This window comes from Coturnix japonica, chromosome 4, assembly GCF_001577835.2.
Source record: "Coturnix japonica isolate 7356 chromosome 4, Coturnix japonica 2.1, whole genome shotgun sequence".
In the NCBI taxonomy this organism is placed as follows: Eukaryota; Metazoa; Chordata; class Aves; order Galliformes; family Phasianidae; genus Coturnix; species Coturnix japonica.
In genome coordinates this window covers 54,109,683-54,132,809 of record NC_029519.1, presented here as the reverse complement: position 1 = coordinate 54,132,809, position 23,127 = coordinate 54,109,683, and the positions used below count along the sequence as shown (strand labels likewise).

Genomic DNA, 23,127 nt, shown 5'->3' with positions numbered 1-23,127 from the left:
GCTGCACTGTGAGACTCAACACGCCATGTCTGTGGACACAGCAATGTGCAGGCTGCTATAGCACGACTCAGAAAGGTGCTCAAATGCATAGATACCATCCAGAGACCTCTGTGCTGCCCAGGAAGGCTGAGCATTGGGCATGGTTTGGCCCCATGTCCCCTCCAATACTCTGCAGTTACGGGCAAAGAGCTCTCAGAGCCTCCCCAGCACCATCAGTTATGGCTTTTCAATTTCTTCAAATTAGGACTCTATATCTAATAAAATAAGTGAGCTTAAAGATTACTCTGTCAATTCTCAATTGAGTCAGATCTTTTTCCATTTATGGCCGAGGGCAACTCATAAAGCACAGACTTTAATTAACCCCAGTGAATGCAGCGGATATGAAACACCAACGCTCTTGAAATATGGCTGAAAGGTCCTCTGAGTGCCCCCACACCCATCCTGCAAGTTCACTAGCCCTAAGAAGAGCAGAACAGTGCCAAGATGCACTTCAGGACAAGAAGTCACGTACAGAGGGTAAATCCCATTTCTTTCAGCAGCAGCATTTCATCCAGACTCAAGGTCAAGACTTCAGACTGGCTGAGGGCAAAAATAAACCCATGGCTGGCAAAGCCCTTCTCACTACTCCGGGCATTAGGGCAGACACCCACTGCTGGGACCTCATCAGAACACTCCCAGAGCAGCACCAGGCAGTGAAATGATAACTCAGAAACATCCTCCCCCAGTAACTACATAAAACCATTAGGGGAGGACAGGAATACTGATGCTTTTCATCTCCCATTCCACAGCACTTTAAGCTCCCCCAGGCGTGGTGCTTTCCAGTAGAAGAACTGCTGTGTTCTTTTGCCTTTTATTACCATTTTCAACGTTCAGATTTCCTCGTGCACCAGCAGGACACCTCCCTGCCTGGTGTTCTTCTTCTTCGTCCCAGAGCGGCTCATTCTGTCCTTCCCCTCTCCACTTTCCATCCACACGCTTCATTGACAGCACTAAGCCTTCACCACCTCCAATGTCCCACGGCTGCTGTTTGGACAATGTTAAACATCTAAAACACAACACGATTACATACAGCATGGCACAGCAGAGAACAAAACAGCAAAAATCCAACCATGCATGATTCCATGGAGCCCGTGCAACTGTCCATTTCCAGCTCCAGGAGATAATTCAGCTTTTCTAAGGGGTAATAATTGAGTCTTCTGCATATGCTTCAGTTGTCAGCAAGGCCAAGTCATGTTTGCTTCATGCATGGACACACAGATGGGCTGGATTGTCCTCGTGGCTCCTCGAGACTGCCAGCTTTGCACTTTGGGGGGGGAGGGATGGATGGAGGGTGGGAAGGGCAGAGAAAGCTCTGGGGTCCCTGGTTAGAAATTGGTTAGAAATGTTTCTTCCAATCAGTGGATGGATGTGTCACTCTTCAAAGGGATCCCTTCAAGGTTCACTGCAGGTCTGAATTAACCTGTTCCTAATGCTGCTTGTACCTATAGACACCTGGGCACCTATGGCTGGGCTGCAGACTGACACCTGGTACTTGGAGCACGCTGATGAGGCACCTCATAAAATAAGGACAGAGAATGAAGGAACAAATGCTATTACACTGTATCCTTGCTTCCTCTCGTTTGGAGAGCTGCAGTTTTCCTGTGCTCCCTCTTGTGGTCCACTTTCTGAAAAAAGAATTGAACCACAAGGAGGGAAAGGCAGCCTCTCTCAGGAACACCCATGAAATCTGTGGGCTGAGATCAGCTGGTTGTGATGGGCAGCATACGGTCCTCCCACAGCCAATCCCAAGTGGGCACCATGCAGGTGGGGCTGTTTCAGTCTGCAGTGTCAGCAGAATGACGGTGGTTTCTAAAACCAGAAATATTTGATAAATATATATATATATATGTAAATTAAATGAGGGCACCTAACCAGCTGGTTTTCTGTGCCAGTTTTAGGAGCACAATCACTAGCATTCTGCTGCAGTGCTGTGGCAATGCACTAACTGTAACTGAGCCTCAATCATTGGGCACATGTGGGGTGTTTTAAATTATTTTCTGTAGCTGTGTCTGACATATAAAATCAGTTATTTTGCCTATGGAAGTAGTGGGGATTAATGAGGATTATAAACAATGAATCTGACAGAGTAAAATAAGGAAAAGGTAATGGATGTAATTCCTAGAGAGAGCATTCCAGATATTCAAGGTGGTGGTGTTTAGGGAAGGGTATTCAAGGTGGTGGTGTTTAGGGAAGAAGACCTATTTACACTTGCATGGGAAATACACTTCCCCATCAGCATCTGAAACTTGCATGTGAGCCCACAGTTCTCCAGGCCTGGACTCTCATTCAGGTTGATTTTCTTAATGATGCATTAACTATTAAGCAATACATAATACACAGCTAAGAATCACTCTGATGTTTAACACTCGATGTTTTGGGATGTTTTTTCCCCATTACCTCCCCAGTACTTGAAAATCCTGTTGAAAGAACAGAAAAAAAAAATAAAAAAAAATTAAAGGTAGAACAAAAAACATGAAGTAGGTGTGGAGGCTCCTGGGCAGGGAAGCTACAGCCCCTGAGGCATGAAGCACCTCAGCCAGCTGGCAAGATGGAGATGTTCTCAGGCACTGAAAACAGATCCTGTGAGAAGTGTGGGCCTTGCTTAGCCCTGCAGGCAATTAGACCTCTGCTTTCAGCACAAGGTTTCCTTCCAAAAATATGGAGCAGTCAATGCAGTTGGCATTTTCTTCCAAAGCACCGTGTACCTCCTGTGAATGATAGGACAGATTGCTGCCAGCCCACGATGGCACCCTGGGTCTCCAAGCTCCTGTTGGCTCTTTGTTTGCTCTGGAAATAATTCTTTCTTTTCACCAAGAGAGGTAGGTAATGGTACTGGTGATGGTGCTGGTGATGGTGCCGGGGATGAGCCAGTCTGTGGCCTGTCACCAGAGAGCTGCAAGTGACACCTCAGGAAAATGGGGCAAGAGACTGTCACCAAAGGCCCTCAACCCAGGAATGCATATGATCAGGCTGATGTTACCTTATAGTCATCATAAAGAACAGGTGGAAGTATTGTGAAAGTCCTCTCATGGCTACTTGTGACCTAGAGTGGTTTGGTTCATTTTGACGAAGATCAAATATTTTAATATAATTCATTGTAATTAGCGCTCAGTGGTTTTAGGAGCTCATTTCCAGCTCCGGTGAACAATCAGCAGTCACTGGGGCTTGATTTATGGGGAGGATGATGGGAATTCATCTTGCTTTGCCTTCAGCGTGAAAATATTATCAGCTCCCACTGTACAGAGTGAGGGCAGTTTCTTGCAGATTTCTCTGTTATTATTAACATCACTCTTAGTTAACTGGCAAATTGAGTATTTAAGGACAGGCGGAGTTGACTCTCTCTTTTCCCTAGGTCTGGAAACAGAAATAAAGTCATGTTTTAGCTATCACATTCATACCTTTATTTCTTATGTTCAGCGCCTGGAGACTGTTGAGTATGAGGTACTTAGTTATTAATATATTAAACATCTGTTTGCTCTTCTTCTAGCATTTTTATATCGCAAATTATATCTCCTATAGGAATTTCTTTAGCTAAGCCCCTGCCCTTTACGCCCAACATCTTTTGGAAAATAAAGATGTTTGGGATGAGAGGAAGTCCAAATGGTTTTACCAGAATTGGTGATGGTGTGATTTCTTGGTGATTAAAGGCAAACTAAAAAATAACCAGTTGCCAAAGAGCCCATACTTTAAAAGAGAAAATATGTTCTGGGGAAAAGTTGAATATTTGAAAGAATTTAGGGAAATGGACAAAATCAGAGACTTTCCCATCAAATGCATCTTATTTTGTATGTGGAAGTATCTTCAGCTGGCACATCGCAGATGGAGCATTGCTCCTGTTTGCTCTGCCCTCTACCCCCAAGTCCAGACTCTACAGCATCAGCTTAGCTGATGCTCACACATTTTGACCATGCTTAATTCTGATTTATGTTATTGTTGTCACCTTCAGATACGTGTTGCCTTCAAGGCAATTAGACAAAAATGTCTTACTTGAAGCCAAGCACTGCATTTATGAGGCTGTATCTCACACTGCAGAAAATATATGGAAAAGGACTATACTAAAAGACCTTATGGTATCTTACACAACGGATAGAGGGAGAACTGCCTCCACTGCAACCATGTTAAGAAGGGGGCAGCTTCATTAAACATCCAAGTAGATGAACAAATATATTTAAAGGTGCCTCTTGTGTAACGTGAGCTTAAGGGTATGCAATTTTCATCTCTAATTACTTGGCATAGTGTCTTGTAGGACTCCTTTGAATCAAAATGGCTCGCATGCCCAATGACAGCAGCTGGAAATTGCAGCAGTGAGGATCTCCATCAATAACATTGCAATGGTACGTGCCTGTGTGCATGGAAGATTTACAAAACCAATACTGGAAGGTGTCAGGCATATCTCCTGGGGCTAGGATGAATCAGCTCCCTTGACACAGGGAAAGCTCATAGGCAGAAGGATGGCACCCCCCTTCAAATCTTGTTCTGTTTGCTAGGTATATTCATTTTGGCCTTTCTCAAGTATTCAAGAATTCAAGTAGAAAGATCATTCTTGAGTCAGATTCTGCCTTGTTCATTCTCATTTCTCTATTCCCTTTGCCATCCATTAATGGTGCATGGTCAACTTTCAGCAGCCCATTTTAAGAACAATTAAAATAAAATGAAACATTATAAAAACCTTCTGATTGTGAGCAATAACGGTCCAGTTGGTCTGCAGGACAGTTATGTCTCTGATCTCTTATTTTTCCAGTTCTCTGCAGGATCTCAAAGCTCTCCTACATCAGCTTGAAAGCTGTGCAAGATCTGTAGTATGCACAGAACATGAGGAAACTTCTGTGAGTACACTTGTGGGGGAATGTGTATGTAAAGCTCTTTGGGCACTAACCAAAGTCGTATTATTTTTCAGTAAAGTTTACATTGCTTTTTCATACACAAAACCTAGTGTTTGGAAAACTCATTTACCTAAATTGCTTTCTCTGAAGGAAGGTATTATGTAGCGGTTTGTACAGAATTAGGCAAAAATTATTTTTAAGGATCGGGTCACTATGGTAACCACTTCTTATCTCAGAATCAAAAAGCAGTTATGATTGTAATTAAAAAATGTATGCTGCCTACCAAGAATTATTCTGAATTATAATTCATTTTCTGTCTCATATTTGAGTTATTTATACTGCTCCCAAAGGCATTGCCTTTTATTGTAATTCAGTAATGCAGCACTTCATACAGAGAAACTGTTTTGAATAGACTGCCAGAAATTGTGGTCAAAGTCTTCAGCTTCTGAAATACTTCAGAGAAACTCCAGGAACTGCTTTGTGTCCTTAGAAAGGGGAAACAAGAAGATAAATATATCCTCCTTCAAGCTCATGCTTCGTCACTAGTGGTTGCACATCCCAAGACCAGTCATAATGAGTTATAGATGTGAAACCCATGAACTAAGAACTCCCATCTAGAAGAAGATAGTAGGAGAGTGGTTCGGCTCTGGAACAGGCTGCCCAGGGAGGTTGTGGATGCCCCGTCCTTGGAGATGTTCAAGGCCAGGTTGGACAGAGCCCTGGGCAACCTGATCTAGTAAATGTGTATGTTTGGTGGCCCTGCCAGGCAGGGGGGTTGGAACTACATGATCATTGAGGTCCCTTCCAACCCGGGTCATTCTGTGATTCTGTGATCTAGTTATTGACTGGCAGCTCCTGGAGGATTTCCTTCAGCCTGTTCCCTTCCTTTCTGCTCCCTGCACCGGAGTCATGTGTGGATATCTGGGTGACTGCTGGACCATGAGGAGGAATGGCAGTGAAACTATTGCCTTTAAGAGCTATTAAAATGAAGAACAGAAGCACAGAGCTCCAAATCACTCTGATGAAGCTGCCTGGGAGCTCAAAAGGGCTTCCCGAATTCAATGGGAGCAAAACTGGGCTCGTGAGAAGGTGACCTGCTCCAGCTGGCTCTCACAGGCTTAGGCCCCACACTACTTAATGGAGGAGAAAATTGCATTTTTTATTAGATTATATTAAATATTTTCCAATAGCACTAGCTATATATCGCTTCCTCTCTGCTCTGGGTCTGCTCAGGAATGGAAAGCCAAGAGGTTATTAGCAGGATCTCTGGCACTCACCCCTACATTTCATTTTTTGGGCTACAACCTATCTACCCTTCAGCTAACGCATCGCAGAGCAAATATGTGCCGTGTTTTATGTAAATAGTAATAGGTTTGATTGCCTAAGTGTATCTTTTTTTTACACTTTCCAAGAGGGAAAGAGAACAAATGTTTATCTACCCAAAGCCTGTAGTTTTTGACATCATTATTTTTTTGGCTTATTTTTCTCTGATACAGTCGTGCATCCCCATTGACGACCAAATGCTTTCCCTTGGAAATGGATTTACTGCTCAGTGGCCACAATTATTCTAGCAGCACACCCTGGAAAGCCTTTTTAGTGTCTAAAATGAGGGGTTTATTTTTCCTGGTGAGGCAAAGCAGGCTCCTGTTCTGGGGAGGCCGCCAGATTAGGAGTAATCAGTAAGGTTAATGAGCCAGATACTAATCATTTGTATTCCTTTGGAGTTGCTCCATCGCCTCAAATGACTCGAGGTGCAGGGGAAGTTTCAATTAATTAACCCAGGGCCTCCCTTCCCCCTCCACCTCTACCATGGAAAGCCCAGAGGACCTCTGTCCCCACCTGATGCCCTGAATCCCTCCCAGAGAAGAAACAGCAGGGAAAGCTTTGGGTGTGAGGATGGATGGTGTGGGAAGGACTGATGCAGGTGGGTAAGGACGATGTCAGGGTATAAGGAGCTATGGCTGTGGGGTGGTGGTGATACCTCCTGCATGCTTTATCTTCATGGCTTTTGCTCTGGGTTTTCTTTTTTTTCTCTTGTTAAAATGGCTTGCTTCTACTGGAGCAGAAAACAGCTGCTTGGATTTCCCAGTAATGCAGCTTTGCTTCTGAAAATTTTTGGGTGTTTTCCCCCCATCAGGGAAGAGGAAATTAAGTGGTTTATCTGGGCTGATTTAACTCTCTCTGATCTGCTCTTGAAAGTGTCCTCGTCTAAAGAGGGTGATGTGCTTTCCTTTTAGCAACACACGGAGCCCCAACCCCCACTAATGCCATGAATTTCTCAGGTGCAAACCGATAAGAGAAATACTTATAGTGTCTGTAATGCAGTGGAGTGGCAAATGACTTCATTAAGTCTGTAGTGATAATTAGATTAATCAGCTGAAGTGCAGCTCAGTGCAGCACACTTCAGATGTGTGTGACATGGCAGGGGCCACTGCCACCAGCTGGGAAATCGTCCTCAGCCCCATGCATCCTCACCCAGGGGCTCAAGCAAGGTGTCTTCCTGCTCCTTCTGCTCTTTGCAATTAATTCCCTGCTTTAATTAATTCCCTGATGCCATCAATGAGGCCAGGCTGAGCTTCTGGGAGGAAATCACATCTTAGCTGTGGTTTGAGCTGTGGAAAAATGTTCTATTCTCCCCTAGAGCCCCACTGACCTCTCTGACTGAAACCCCACTGAGCTGAGTGTCTGCTCTGGGTGCGTGGTGTTCCTGAGCCCCACCAGGGAACAGTGTGATTCTCACTGTTGAGTTTCTCTTGTAGGGGAAAAAAAACATAGAACAGCAAACAGTGTTCTTCTGTTTGAAACCAGACTCAAAAGGAAATATGCTGCTTTGAGAGCATCTTTTCCCTGGCCGGCTGAGACAGATGCCCTTCTTCTGAGCAAGGACTAACAGGGTTGCTTTATGTTGATATTCAGGTCTTTGTGAAACGTCTTCGGTATCAGACATCACAACTGCGTCAGCATGCCAATGCAAGTGTTTTGACCTCCCACATCTATATCATCTTTTATTTTTTATCTGTGTTTAATTTTATTTCATTTTTTAATTGAGCAGTGTGAGAGACAGACAGTGTATATAATACTCATGGCTCTTGAGGACTTGCAGAGTTCCTGGCTTGCAGCACCTCCACTTGAATTTAGCTTGCTGGAGTCAGGCCACTGTAGACTACCTTGGGTTTTAATTCCATGATGGTTTTATTGCCAAATAATGCATTTGAACATGGTACTGCTTGTGGAGGTTGTCTGCTGCCCTTCTGTGAGATGGCAGCCTCCTCTGCTGTCATCTCATCTTTCTAGTTCTGTGATGGCAGTCACTTGCTGGTGTAGTAGAACCTGAGTGATGGGGCTGAGTGAAGAAGAGGGAGGGATGTACATCTTGGAAATGGTTTCAGAAAGCTTCTTTCTGGTTACTCCCCACATCATGTAAGAAGGGAAATGTGTGTGTCTATGTCATTGTTGCTTATTTTATCTTTTTCCCTCTGAAAAGGTGAGCTGTGTAACTGTGTTGCTGCTATTGCACAAGCACACTGTGGGCACACAACCTGGGAACAGCTGAAAATGCTGAACAGACAAAGCATCCTAAGTCAGTTGTTAATCCTGCTTTATAAAATAATGTAAATAATTTAGTCATGGACTTAAGTACTGTTCTACACTGAGGCTTCAGGACAGAAACTGCTGGATTCTGTTCTTGTGATCAAAACCTTCTTATCTTAACCAGATTTCTATCAGAGCTTGGGCAAACCTCTGACATTGCATTTGGAAGTCTTTCACAAAGATTCCATTGGCAGTAACCCAGACACCAGCATGCATTTTGGGAAACAAATGAGCGTAAACCAGCACTATATGGGAATTATATGGGAGAGGGGGAAATCAGCCAACAGGGGGGTTGGAACTGGATAATCTTCCAACCCAAACCATTCTGTGATTCTATGATACAGCTTCTTTTAAGGCAGACAGCCATGCCAAGGTGAGATATAAATGGAGGGTAGCCAGCAAGAGACAGCCACAGCAAATACTTTGATGTCCAGCTATTCATTCTGGAGAAAAATTGACAGCAAAGGGGATCTGGTCAGTGTTAAGTTCCAGCAGCACGTTCTAATGCTGTTGATCTGACTTCTTGCTGCCACTCAATTAAACAGCTGTTTTACAAGGAGCAGCAGATACCCCAGTGGGATGCTGCTGTCCCGCTCTTGATATGTCTTCTGAACACTAAGCCTGGTTTTCAGTAGCATCTAGGCACTAACCTTTCACTAAGTATTAACTTAATTCTGGACTCATTTGGAAGCTTCAGGAGACCTCGTGGCAATCAGCCTCTCAGGTTACTGCAGCATGGCATGGAAGAAAGAAATGTTTCCTTGTAGATTTTCACTGCATGCTCCTCACTTCAATGAGAGGTACTGACTGATCATTTTGGACAGTAAGCAAGGATTGTCTTTTAGATACAGGTGAAGAAGTTGCAATTATGTGCCTCTCTTCCCTGAAGAATTTAGCAGGATTCTACTAAGGACAAGAGGAATAGCTTTATGTTGCACCAGAGGAAGTTCAAGTTACATTTTAGGAATAACTTCTTCTCTGAAAGAGTGGTGAGATATTGGAAAAGGCTGCCCACAGATGTGGTAGAGTCACTGTCCTTGGAGGTGTTCAAGTAACATGGAGATGTGGCAGTGAGGGATATGGTTTAGTGGACAAGGGGGTGATGGATTAACAGTTGGACTAGATATCCTGGGCGTTCTTTCCAACCTTAATGATTCTATGATTCTACCTCTTTATGGAGGAGACATGAATAATGTGTTAGCATTTTAATGTTCACTCAGCATCAAAAGACACACACAGTAAAGCCAGCAGATTAATCATTTTTCCCCTACTGAAGGTCCTGCCTCCTTCCCCCAATATCTGGGATTTCCCGAAGATCTCAACTCACCACCTTCTCCATCTCACAGTGCTCTTTCAAAAGGATCAAAAGAAACCTGAGAAGTCTGAGAATTATGTTTGTTCACGTCTGTACAGTGCTAAGATGTAAATTTGTTGTGGGTTTTTGTTTTTGTTTTTTTCCCCTAATTAACAGAACTTAAAAGCAATGTTTTGTAAAGTGATCTCTATGGTTGGTGGTGAAAATGGGACTGTTAAGTCCCATATGGATTGGATAGTGGGTCAGCAGCCATGTGTGAGTGCTATTCTGGATCTCATGTTTGTCTCTGCCTTAAAATAAATTAAATCTCTCTCTATTGCTGTTGGTAAGCAGCCAAGAACAGCTGAGCTGCGGTGTTCCCTGCGACAAGCTGTGTGTGCTGTACGTGGCTGGCTTTGCTCAATAACTCCTCAGCCTTGGGCTACAAGACTGAGGTGGGGATGGCTTCTCCGGCCACCAGTAATGACTGTTTCACATGGGATTACTTTATTGGTGGATCTGGCTATGGGATGCGGCATGGCCTTGTTTTGACCACTGTGTTTCTTCATGTGTGCCTTATAGGGGCTCATATTTTCACAGCTCCTTCTGCCTTTTTCTACATCAACTGTAAAACACAGAAATTACAAGAATCATGTCTTTCTGTAAGGAATTTAAAAGATATCCTGTAAAATACTGCTGCAGTTCTCCCAGTCTACTCCTTAGCCTGTGCACCAGAGTCCCATCTGGAGGTACCTGTAAGGCATTTTTCATATTGTGAATAATTCCCCTGTTACACACATGCTGCATCTCCTTTGCTGGCTCATGAAAACCACGAGCTCCAGCTAAATTTTGGTGGAGGGAAAGGAGCAGGATCAAATGTTTTTGGGTAATGAGTTGTATGTGCATTGAATATTTTCCTGATTATGGTTTTGGATAATTGGGGAAATTTTCAAAGTAATTAGAAGCCACTAAAGGGACATGACGCTGCTTCAAGTATTAAGCTCTGATTAACTGAAGTGTGGAAAATTCACACTGAAAAAAAACGTCAAAAACTTAGGGTACCACCTTCATACTAATTAAGCCATTACAGCACTCAGAGATTTGTAGCTTATGCAGCCAGAGATCATCTATTTGTAAGGAAACCTCAATGTCAGAGACTCTGCCATTGCCCTTGGGAAGTCACCAGTGGGGCTGCACTTCTCCCTACTCCTCTGCATCTGGCTTTTGACTTGGTCCTGCTCCAAGAAGATTGATTTTGTCTCACTCTGTCGCCTGTAGGAGTTTTCCCTTGGGTCTGTGAATCACCCTGGCTCCTTCATCAAGATGGGTGCCTTGGTTCCAGATCCACTCCTAAATAGCTGTTGGCATCATGAGACCACCAGGCTACTAGCACGGCCAGTGGAGCCTGAATTGAGGTAATATTTAACTGCAGAATCATTACGTGGCATCTGTAATTATGCAGATTTCTGTGTCTTTGTAATTGTGGTAATAAAAAGGGTAAAGAAAATTGGCCTTTGAATGCTCATCGAATGGGAAAGGTTTCTGCCCAGGGAAGTGGTAGAGTCGCTGTCTCTAGGGGTATTTAGGGGACAGATGGATGCAGCATTTAAGAACATGGTGTAGTGATGGACTTGCAATGTTAGGTAGGTGAATGGCAGTGTAAAGGGGCTTTGGCTCAGAGCTGCTGCACTCTGCACTGCATGTCAGCATATAGGGAAGGGATCAACAGTCCTAAGGATAAGCTGGGAAACTGTTGTAATGGGGGAGGGGGACAAAGGACATCTTCCCTCAGAAATATTTTCATTGCATCAGGGAAACTGAAATGATGTGAAACACTTTGGATTTTATTGGCAGGGCATCCCCTGTGCTGCAGTCCCTTGTGAGCTATGGGCATCCCCTGCACTAAAAGTCCTAAATTCTGTCTTGGAGTGGCTGCCAGTAAGTGTTCTAGGTAGAACACTGACAAAGCATAAGTGCAACGTTCATCTCACATTTGCCCTGCATTAATCATTTCCTAAATACTAAAGGAGCCATCCCATTGTGATTTTCCCTTTTTAATCTGCTGGCAGAGGTGATGTGAGTAATCGTACGTGATGAACTAGGAGTGGAATATAGAGCGGCCAGGTGCAGAACACAGAAAGAGCAGCCCTTTTGAAGCGTGCTGCTGGATACTTGCACCAAACCACTGGTTTTAGCCTCAGGAAGGCACCTGGTGAAGGTCCCAGAGAAAAATCACACAAGAAGGAAAGCCCTGGTGACAGCACCCCATGGATTTGCACATCTCATGTCCCAACAGCCCTGCTCTGGGCCCTTGGCAAGGTGGTTTCTGCCTAGCTTTGCATCAGAGCTGTTTCACCCCTTGTAACAACACAGCTCACTGGCAGGTGGGTGGGTGTGGGGTTTGTGTTGTAAGGAAAAGCAGAAAATCTCGAGGGTATGTATTTTTTTTTTTTCCCTACAAAGCTTTTGAAAGGTCACTGGGGACCCCTAATGTTCGCCTCTTGCAGAAGCACATACTTCAGGGCTGAAGCTGCAGATGCTGCTTTGGGCATCTGTGGGTTTGGTCACGTAGGTCACTCAGTGGTAAAATTACCTTAGTACTCTGAGGTGCAGAGATCCTCGTGCTCTGTTCCATACCAGGGTATCATCCATTCATGCCAGCAATCTTATAAAGGGGAAAAAAAAAGAAAAAAAAAAAAAAAAGGTTCATAAAGAGGGTTGTTTGGAAACATGTTTTGTAAGAGGCACTGAGAGAAATAACTCTAGGAGGTTGTAGGGATACCCCCTAGCCCTAAGATCAACTCAATCCCTGATCTCTGAGCATCACTCCTTCCAAAAAGGCTGTTAGCCTCTTCCCCAGCTCCACGGCATCGTTGTTTTTGCGAACAAATATCAAATCCAGCCAAATCCTCATGTAGAATGTAATGCTTGCAACAATAAGCTGCTCTTTTTCACACCTCCAGCCCCAAACCCAAGAAAAACAGCAAAACCTGCACTTTCTAAGTGGCTTCTAACACACTGGAAGTCAATTAGAGAGATTAAAACAGAGCTGCTAACCACAGGTCTTCATCACTGACACGATGCTGGACGTCTGTTCGGTGCGGTTCCCAAGTAAAAGTGCAGGGAGAGGAAAGGATTTTTTTTAAGCAGCCAAATTGCCTCTAATTAGCAACACAACCGTAGTCAAAACATAATGTGAGGATAATAAATTGATATTTGCATAATGGAAACGCTACCAAAATGTACTTCAAATAAGCTGAATTAGATTATAATTAGAGTTGTGTTTTGGGAAAGAAAATCCTCCTAATTGCCTCTGTATAGACAGTGCCAAGGAGGAGAGGGCTGCAGCAGCAGAGGCGTGGGGCACAGCTGGGGGGGGGATGTGGGAGAGGCTCCAAAGGCAGGGCAGCTGGCATTTATTCTCTTTCTTCCTTTTTTCCTTTTATTTTTCTCTTTATTTCCTCATTTACTTTCCTTTCCTTTTTAATTTTTCCTTCCCTTTTTCTTTTTTTCCTGTATCAGGTAGAACTTCTTCATGGAGAGGATGATCAGGCATTGGAACAGGCTGCCCAAGGAAGTGGTGGAGTTTCCATCCCTGGAGGTATTTAAGAGATGCATGGACATGGCACTGAGGGTCATGGTGTAGTGCTGAGGACTTGGTATTGTTAGCTGACAGTTGGACCTAATGATCTTACAGGTTCTTCCAACTTAAATGATCCTACGATTCTTTCACTTCTCTCTTCCTCTCCCTTTCTTCCTCTCCTGTTCCCCTCTGCTCCCCTCCTCCATTCTCTTGCCTTTTCTGCTTCTCCTTCCTTTCTTTATTAGTATTTTTCAAAACTTTTGTTTGTTTTCTGTCCTTTTTTTTCTCCTGTGCTTTTCTACCCAAACCACACGGAGGCCAAGAAGCATTACCTCCTCCCCCTGCCCCTTCCCCACCAGCTCAGCTGTACTGGGGCTGGCAGAACACTCCCAAAGCAGCTGCTGATGTTCATGGCTGATTTCCTACAGCCAAAAACTACAGCTGAGCTATTGGCACAAGGAAAAAAAAATGCTTTCAGCAAACAAGGATGAGATCAGGACCCCGTGGCTGGTTGGGTATTGGCAGCAAAACAAACCTGTGCTTTGGGTGGGTTTGCTGAAAGAAAATTAGGGGAAATTCAACCTGAAAAGCAATCTGAGTGGGAGAAACTTGTGCCTGTGGGGGAGGTGTTGTAAGGACCACAGTGTAAATGCTGTTTCTGTGTTTCATGGGAAACCTGAGGATGTGGTAAAGAACTGGTGAAGCACTGAGTTGTCATAGGTTGCTCCCACTTCAGTCAATCAGCAGCTTCTGTTGTTGCTCAAGCTTGCTCTTATTTCCCAGCTCTTAACAAAACACTGGAAGGCACTGGATGACAAGTCACCAGCTGATCGTATGAAGCAATGGGAACCAGCAAGGCATACTGCATACTGACCTGGGTATCCCCAGCAGCAGCACTACTGCCAGCAAAAATGTTGTATGGCTCTGCAGAGTGAATGTAATTTCTGTCAAATGAAGGTCTTCCCACAGTGATTTTGAACCGAGGCCACCTCAAGGACGAAGGCAGCTTCCATTAAGATGAATTATATTTCCCCAAAACTGGCATAGTAATGGTGAAGTTTTTAAGCAATGACAGCTGTTACGTGATGATTTTATTTATCTTAACCATAATACTTTTCTTAAACCACTGTTACTTACGTTACAGATGACATCACTCACACACATCATGCTGACTAATGACAACAAAGCTTCAGTCATGACCATCTGTTGCAACAAATAAGCAGAGCAAGAAATAGACACAATACAACCACAGCATCAAGCCCAGGTCAGCATCTGGATCTAACTTAATATCAGCAGATGAGTTGCTATGAGGTGTGATATCCAGCTCATAATTAGCTTTCAATAAAGGTGCAGAAGGCGGCAAAGCTGGTGCAGGTGTTCATGGCATCTTTCTGCTCTTCTGAATGTTCTCCAAAAGTTCCTGAGCTTCTCGGAGCCCATGGGCTGCAGCCACACCAAGGAGTTTCTCCACTTCCCTGAAGGACATGAAATCTTCATCAAGAAAAACTAGGAGTTTGGGGTTGTTCCTATCTGACTTCTACTTAGCCAGGCTTCTATTAGAGAACCACCATTATTGGATCTGAAAGATTCTGTGGAATTCAGTAATTCAATTCAGAAAATTATTTGGTTTTGTTTTGCTTTTCACTGTGATCTGAGCATGTATGTCTAATTACTGGTGATTTCCTTGACCTGACTGAACCAAAGCCACATGAAACTCTTGAAATACATATTTATTGTACAACCAAATACATGAGTCTATCTGATTAATATGCAACAGGGGATCAAAATGAAACATGACGGCTTCAGCTCACAGGGTTTTGCTTTTGTAGTTTGAAGACTGGAGTAAAAAAAAAAACTTCAAGCAAAATAAGTTTAAAAAGAAGTAGGAGTAGCACTGTGATGGAAACTCACTGATCACTTTTGCTTCAACTAGGAGTGGCCCCTGGATTAGCCATCTCAGTGACTGTGCAGAAAGCAGTCTCTGACTGTTCCTCCAGTTGGGCACACTGCAGAGCACAGGAATACTGGAGAGAGTGTCCAAGCCTTTGTGGCTAACAGGGCACTGGTGGCCAACACAAGGGCTTACAGTCTGCTTTCTATGAGCAGAGCTGACAACACAACAGTCAGACCTCAAAAATGCCGATGCAGCTGCATTCATGGGATGCCTACAGCACAGGGCTTCCTCCCAGGAGGAACCAGATCCTTATCTGCAGTGGGAAGGGGCAGGAGCAGCTGGGTTACCTTTCCTCCAGTGCCGCTGTCATGTTGCTCAGAGCTCCCAGTGCCAGGTTGAAGGAGGAGTGCGGGTGGCCCTGACCTGCTGCCTGCCTGAGGGAGGAGAGGAGGCAAGGAGCAGAAAATACAGAAGAAAAACAACATTTGAACATTTCCCTAGCAAGGTTGTACTGCCCCACACAGCATGCTCTCTCACTGTGGAGGTATTTTTCTCACTGTGGAGGCTGCCTGCGCCTCCCAGGGGATGGCCCAGTGACCCCAGAGATCATTGCCAGCTTTGTCCCTGTGCCTCAGTAGTCTTTTCCAGCAGAAAGCTGTGCCATCTCAGGAGTTATATTTTTGCAGCTCACCTGAACCAGTGCATGGCCAGCTCCTCATTTTTTTCCACTCCAGCACCTGAGATAAAGACAAGGCAGTGAAGCCACGGCGATGACATAAAACACAGAGGCCAAACCCAGCATGTAGAGCCACATTTGAGATTCACATGCACGGATATCCACCAACAGCAATGGTTACCTTGCAGATACCTCTGTCCCACAATGTGCTGGGCATGGGGGTATCCAAGGTGTGCGTAGGCCTGCGCCACATGGAAATGAAAGGCCTGGTAGCACAGTGGGATGCTGAGCAGCAGCAGGCTGGCCGCCAGCACAGCCAGCAGCTGCAAAACAGGAAATGTGAGCAGAGAAAGGAGCCAGGGACTGGCTACAGCAAATACTCATATGAGCTATAGAGCCTCATGAGCGTGTTCCCCAAAGAGAAATGCAGAAGGCCTCACACAACCGCAGAAAGTCAAAGCAACCTTTGATTCAGAGCCACTTCCAGCGTTCATTTAGTCTGACAGGAAACGTCCAGATTGAGTCCCAAGTTAATATCACCTCATTTTTCAGCAGTCCTCTTGAAGAAAAATAATTATAAGCTGGGCTGAAGGCGCAGGCCTAAAAGTATTAGGGAAGAACTATGCAAAGTTTCAGTGCAAACGTGCCCCAAAGGAATCCATGAGGATGGTGTGTGAACCAACAGCCACTGTTCATGCCTATTCCTGGAGTGCAGACAGATCTCAGTAGTCCAGCCCCCCTTATGCGCCCTTCCCAAACCAAAGAAAAACAAAGCCCACACTGCTTAAAGTGGAGTGAGCCACAGTTATGAGCACATAGCTCTGTCTCAGATAGCAAGAGCATTGAGAAGCTCTCAGCTTCCCATCCAAATTGCTTGCTGCCATCCCAAGCCCCACACTTACCTCCCAGGTGTTCCATGCCAAGCCAGGGTGCTGCCTGCACTGTGGGGAGGAATGTCCTCCATTGGTGCTGGTGCTGCCCCTTCCCACCCAATGACGCCGTATCAGGGGTCTGATGTCTGCCATAGCTCCCTATTGCCGGGGCCTGAGCACTGCCAGCTCCCTGTCCTCCCTCACAGCTCTGTCACAGGTCCCCTTGCCTGGCTTCACTCCTGATTTGTGGCCCAGCTGCTTGGCTGAGATAAGAGGGATGGACATACAGACTATGCAGCACTGAGTCAGAGACTGTTCTCCCACTGACACCTATTGAAGCCGCTGATATTTAACACTGAGCCCAACAGGATGGGTAAATCATTGTATTGGACAAAAGTTGATGAAGAAAGGAAAAATAATGTGTGGGTTTTTGGTGTTTTTTTTTCACCTGCTTTTCTTGTGAGAAGGAAAGCATTTAATGATCATTAGTGGTGTTGCTCAGCACTGCAAATGTTGGACAACTTGTTGTATCAATTGCATGATCTCCTCTGGTTCTGTCAAGTAAATAGGAGAAGATGTAGCCTCAGGTGAGGAAATTAGACAAGGTGCGGAACAATGCTATCCTGGGACTGATTAAAAGGAGTTTGGCCAGCAGCAGGATGAAGGAGGTTATTCTCCTTCTGCACTCTGAACTGATGAGACTGTATGTTGAATGCTGTGTTCAGTGCTGGGCCCCTCAATTCAAGAAAGACAGGGATCTCCTAGAAAGAATACACTGACAGTCTGCAAAAATGATGAGGGGCTTGGAGCATCTCCTTTATGAGGAAAGGCTGAGGCCAAGGAGCGTCCAGCCTGGAAAAGACTGAGGGGATCTTATCAGTGCTTATAAATATCTAGTGGGTGGGAGTCAAGTGGATGGGGTCAGGTTCTTTCAGTGGTGCTCAGCAACAGAGCAAGGGGCAGTGGCAAAAAGCTGGAACATAGGAAGTTCCATACAAGCGTAGAATCATAGTATCACAGAATAACCTGGGTTGAAAAGGACCACAATGATCATCGAGTTTCAACCCACCCTGCTATCTGCACAGTCACCAGTCACCAGACCAGGCTGCCCAGAGCCACATCCAGCCTGGCCTTGAATGCCTCCAGAGATGGGGCATCCACAACCTCCTTGGGCAACCTGTTCCAGTGTGTCACCACCCTCTGAGTGAAAAACTTCCTCCTGATATGAGGATGTAAATCTCCTTCTCCGGAGATATTCAAAACCTGCCTGGAGGTTTTCCTACATAATTTACTCAAGGGAACCTGCTTTAGCAGAGGGGCTGGACTAGATGACCTGCAGGGATTCCTTCCAAAACCTACGAGTCTGTGATTCTGTGACCTTCTGACAACAAACTGTGTTTTGACTTCACAGCTAAAACACAAGGCACTACCTCCTGCGTGTTACAATTCCCACTCTAAAGCTCTAGTCAGTGTCATCTTCATTGGATGGCAGGTAGATGAGACCCATCTCTTGCAAGGGGCTGACCTTGCCTGGTTGCCTAACATTAAAAACCAAAAAGGTTTTTGTTTTTCTTTCCAAATTTACAGCAAGATGAGTCAGCTTAAAATTCTTACAGAAGAGGAAACCATTCACCCCTCTGCATTTGAGGTAACATTCTTATTTCTTGTGTTGTGCTGCCATCGTGGGGCCAATCTCAACTGCTCAGATAGAGCCACATTACAGTCAGATCCATCTCTATGCCCCTCATCCTCCTGATCGAAGTGCAAGGCATATTCACAGAATGTACATTGAATGGGAAGTTAATACCTGTACTGCAGGGTCAACTGCTTCTAAAACATGCCCTAAGAATGACTGAGGCTGAAGTGCCCTTATGTTCTCTTACCCATTTTGAGTTTTTAGCTACAATTCTTAGAATTTTATAATAAAGGAGAGAAAAAAAAATAGGAGGAAAAAAAACCAACAAAACACCAACTCAGGGAATGATTCTGCTTGGGAAAGAACTGATCTTTAGCTGCAGATCCATAATCTGGCAAAAGCAAACCACTGAGTCACTGTTACCATTGCTTATAAAGAAGTGCCTGTAATGGATTCATCCTGACTCCTGGTCCAGTTCCATCACATTGTGCTTTTATCTGCACAAAACAGGTCTTGGTGCTTGTAGTTCTTCATTGCAGGTGACTATTACTGGGAAAGTGTTATTACTAATTAACTGCACATTATCTATGCGAACCATGCTATTGTGCTGTAACACAGGTGCACTACAGGTTCTCATTTCAGCAGTGAGCTTGAGCCGCTTATCTACAAAAATCAGCTTATACCATGAGGAAAAAATGAATTGGGCTGTCAGTGAAAAACCAGCGATGGCCGTATTATCTGCCTCTGACCAGCACAGACATGATAATCACTCTTCTCTGTTGTGACTTTGGCACAGAGAGAACAAGGGGCAGCTGCAACAGATGAGCATTTTGATTGAAAACTAGAAGTCTGTCATGCTCAGGAGAGCACTACTTTCATATGTTTTTCACATCAAAAGTTTTTCTAGTCACATTGTTTCTCTTTTCCTCTTTGCTGCTCTGTCTGGAAGTGCTTTGATGCTTCCCTTCAGTTGAAAGATGGACACTGAAGATCTCAGTGATGATCTTTTCAGTGACCTAACTAACTGAAGAAACATGTAATCATTGAAAGAATGATGGAGGAAGGTTATTATACCAAAATAGGCCATGCTCCTAGCATGTTGCCAATTCAAACCAAACACCTTGACTTTACCACAGCACACAGAGCCTCTGTCTTGGAGTCTTGGTGGCCGTTTTGCCTCAGGGAAGTTTTCCAGGCTTCTCTATAGGGAAAATAAATTGCTACAGCCACACCGATAAAATTGGCACGTGACTAATTGAAGTGTCCTCTGGGCATCAGTAGCACAGGACAAATTGGATCCACTCTGAGAGTTCGCCAACTTGAATGTTGTTAGAGCAGTGCACACATATGGCTTTACAGGAAAAAAAAACAGTATAAATATCACTTATCTCTGGATGGAGCTCAAATACAGGAAGTGGGGAGGATCAGTCCTCCCACTGCAGGGAGGAGCGAGGCACACAGCAATGAGGCCTTCTGCACAGGGCAATGGGAAGAGTGGGCAAGGACTTGTAGCTGGCACTGTATCTGGCAAGCTCTCACTTTGTTTTGCCTAAATCTCTGGAGCTTCCTTTCACAGTTGTCTAAATATGTACAAGATAAAAATTTATTCAGACCAGACATCACAGCACTATTAATAGCAGATACAAGAGTGTACAATGAGCACAAGCTGGAGCTCACGTCTCTCCAGTAATCAGCATGCACGTGTTGTCTGCCGATCTATTATAGAGACATGTGAAGCCATTTCCAGATACCAGATTAATAAATGTATCTGTTAGAACAAACAACTGCCCCCATTCATCATCACACACAGCATGACAGTGCTACCAGAACACAGACAATGGCCTGACAGTGTGGAGACCTAAGGGAAACTGTCCTTTAAAACACAGCCATGGGCACTGGTGCTGATTCTTCATCCATTTAAAACTGGCAACTAGTTTTGCCTGGAGGTCACAGCCTTATTAAGTACCCAGACTATGCCAAAATAAAAAACACTTCCTGATTTGCTCTAGCTGGATGCTACCAACTAGAAATGCCAGAAAACAGAACTGAAAACTCATACGGTAAGCAAAAACTATGTCTACTGTGTACTTTCCAAATAGAGGAAAATGAATCCTGCAAGTGGTCCAATCTGATCTGAGAGACCTAGCAATGTTAACTGGACCAATAAAGACCAATTACTCTTCCCCACTTAGGACATGCATCTTCCCAACACCAGAAGGTTACGTTATAAAAGCTGGACAACATGTGTGGGGCAGTGTCTGCATCAGGAAGGTGGATGTGGTAAGAGCTTCCTTTGCGCACGTAGAATTGAGGTGGGAGTTATTTGCATTCATAACTGGGTCTAGGTTGCTTTGGGGTTATGCTGGGGTATCTGAGTCAGTTTTTATCTCTTTTTAACTATAAAGAGTGAGTTTAGACTGTGGGGCTGGCATGAAGTTATCTGAGGTGAGTCTCAAGTACTTGACACTTCCCTAATCCTCTATAAACTGCATTCAGTACCTTTATGTTAGCTTAATAATACCCACCCTGGTGCATGCTAAAAGGAGTCACATTTACTACCAGCAAACTTGGGTAAAGTAAATCCTCTGGTGTCGTGCTTCCTTTCCCATGCAACCCAAGCTGCCTGGAGTGGCCGACAGCATGCAGCCACAAGCTGATAGGGATGGAGGTCTGTGGTAGGGATCACCTCTACCTGGTAGGCGACAGTTTCTTCTCTCTCCTTTCTAGCAAATTATTGGAGAGTAACCAGGGAGAAAATCAGTCTTCTCCTACATCCCTGTTACCAGAGGGTTGCATCGCTCAGAACTTAGCTTCTCTTCCCCTAAGGGTAAATCAGTCCTTGCTAGAGGACTTGGGACAGAATCCATTTTTAAAACAGCAAGTGGAATGGAATCTTGACTTCTGCAGGCTTCAATAAAATCTTGGTTTATATTTGTACACTTAAGAAAAAAACAAACCTTTTTTCTTCTTGCTTGCTGAAGGACAGCATAAACAACTAATGCTTCAAATAGAGTCACCAGACAGTTACATAAAAATAAGATCCTGTATGTATGTAGGAGTGCCACTCTCACGTTGGCTCTGCCTCTTTGTGCTCTGCTGCTCTGCCTGGAATTAGGTTTCTACCCTGCAGCAGCAGAAGTTATCACAAAATGCCTGAGCCACAACGGATGGTGAAGACACAGACAAGGCCTCAGGCAGCATGGAGCTCAAACATGACTGAAGGAAAATGGAAAGTTGTGTCAGGAAGAGTAGCCCCAGTTTGTGCTGTCAGCTCTATCATTTCCCATAAATGTCTGTCTGTCTGCTGGAGAGATCCTTGTGTTTGCGACTCTTCCTTGTACAGCTGTTACAGTGGGTCCAGAGGAGGCCACAAAGATGATCAGAGCTGAAACACTTCTATGAAGACAGGCTGAGAATGAGAGTCTTGTTCATCCTAGAGAAGGCTCAGGGGAGACCTCATAGCAACCTTCCATTACTTAAAGGGAGCTTATCAGCAGGACCAAGATCAATCTTTTACATGGGCAGATAGTGAAAGGACGAGAGGGAACAGTTTTAAACTAAAAAGCAGGAGGTTTAAATTAGGTGTCAGGGAAACTTTTCACTGAGAGGGCGGTGAGGTGCTGGAACAGGCTGGCCACAGAAGCTGTGGAACTCCCATCTCGGTGTGTTCAAGGCCAGGTTCACTGGGTCCTTGGGCAACCCGAACTAGTGCCTGATTTAGTGGCTGGCAATCCTGCCCATGGCAGGGGGTTGGAACTAGGCTGTCCCTGAGGTGCCTTCTGACTCAAGCCATTCTATGATTCTATGATATGATTCATTGAATACTGAGGTAGAGTGGTGGTTTTGTAAATAGATTGGTATAGTCATGGCAGGTTGAACTTTCAAGGAGACAACTGGCTTTGACATACAAGGATTCCTCTGAGATGCTCGCAGATGAATCGGGTATCCCTGGGATCTATGGTATAGTGGGATGGCACAGCTAATGGTCAGTACTGCAGAACTGCAGGAGGCAGATCAACCAAGAGCCCCTGTGAATGAGCTGAACGGGTAGAACGCCTTTTTCTGAAGTGAAAAAAATGCTGATGGCGTACTGTAAATGTTATCTGAAATAACATGGGGGCAAGATGTCTTGTCAGGGAAACACAGACATGGACCTGAGTGCCCTGTCAATGCACTGCATTGTCGCAGTCAAGAAGAGACCTGAATTTGCTTCGTGGACCAAGACCAGGAGGTGTGAGGTGGGGCTGCCCTCAATACCGTGTGCCTCTTAAGATGGAGGTAAAAATAAAACCCAGTGCATGCGTGTGTCGATGCCATGAGGGCACCTCTCCCCCCCCGGCCCCTACAGCCACTGGATGTGACACACAAAGGGTGGCTGCCAGCCGTGGCAGCGTGACAGCACACATGTCTTTAGAAGCAACTGGTCTGTGCCAGCTGGGGCTGATTCCCAGGCAGGTTACGGCCCCACAGCCGTGTCCCCGACGCGTGTGATGGCGGCTCGCTCCCGTCCCCGCTCCCGGGGCTGTGGGCGCCGCTCCCGGTCCCGCCCCTGCAGCGCCTCCCCCCACCGAGGAGCCTGTCCCTTTAAATGGGGGCGGGGCCTCCCCGGCTGCGACATGGCGCGCGGCCGGCACCGCCCCGTGCCGCCATTGGTTGTCGCTGGGGCAGAGCGCCGTGCCTCCGCCCGCAGCCATTGGCTGGCGGCGAGGCCGGGGTTCC

General features: G+C 45.1%; 1 long non-coding RNA gene across 1 annotated transcript; it reads right to left on the bottom strand.

Moving 5' to 3' along the window:
* Window positions 1–14,399: 14,399 nt before the first annotated feature.
* On the bottom strand, window positions 14,400–17,457 carry LOC107313626. The gene is made up of 4 exons (XR_004307098.1): window positions 16,082–17,457; window positions 15,916–15,961; window positions 15,572–15,658; window positions 14,400–14,805 (listed from the first exon to the last, which is right to left on the bottom strand). It is a non-coding gene; the product is annotated as an uncharacterized LOC107313626 (long non-coding RNA).
* Window positions 17,458–23,127: the final 5,670 nt, after the last annotated feature.